We start from the raw sequence: 342 nt of genomic DNA, 5'->3' as shown, positions 1-342 counted from the left end.
GGGGGCCTGGGCCAGCGGGGAGGCTCAGCTGCGGCCGCCTTATATGGCCGGGTGCCTGCTGGGCCTGTTTAGACAGATGGTGGGCGGGGCCTCCTCGGGGCCCTGGGGGAGGGGGGCCTCCACCCAGCCCAGCGTCCCTGTCGAGCTGCTGCTCTTTGCCTCTCGAAGCCCCATAGCCACGGGCTCCTCTGGGTCCGAGCCCAGGGATGAGGTGGGGGCGCCAGGCAGGGAAGGAGGTGGGGGAGCAGAGGCTGAAGGGGGGCAGGAAGCACCCACCCTGAGGCTTCCTGTCGCCTGGTGCAGTGGACCCCCGGCCCCCGAGGCCCAGCTCCCATGAGCCCT

General features: G+C 71.9%; 1 protein-coding gene across 1 annotated transcript in view; it reads left to right on the top strand.

Moving 5' to 3' along the window:
• The window catches only part of TRMT61A (tRNA methyltransferase 61A), a 7,056-nt gene that overhangs the window by 6,091 nt on the left and 623 nt on the right, over nt 1-342 (top strand). The window lies entirely within an intron of this gene.

This window comes from Myotis davidii, unplaced genomic scaffold, assembly GCF_000327345.1.
Source record: "Myotis davidii unplaced genomic scaffold, ASM32734v1 scaffold480, whole genome shotgun sequence".
Classification (NCBI taxonomy): domain Eukaryota; kingdom Metazoa; phylum Chordata; class Mammalia; order Chiroptera; family Vespertilionidae; genus Myotis; species Myotis davidii.
Note: the sequence above shows the minus strand (reverse complement) of the source record. Positions and strands in the feature narration are given on the sequence as shown.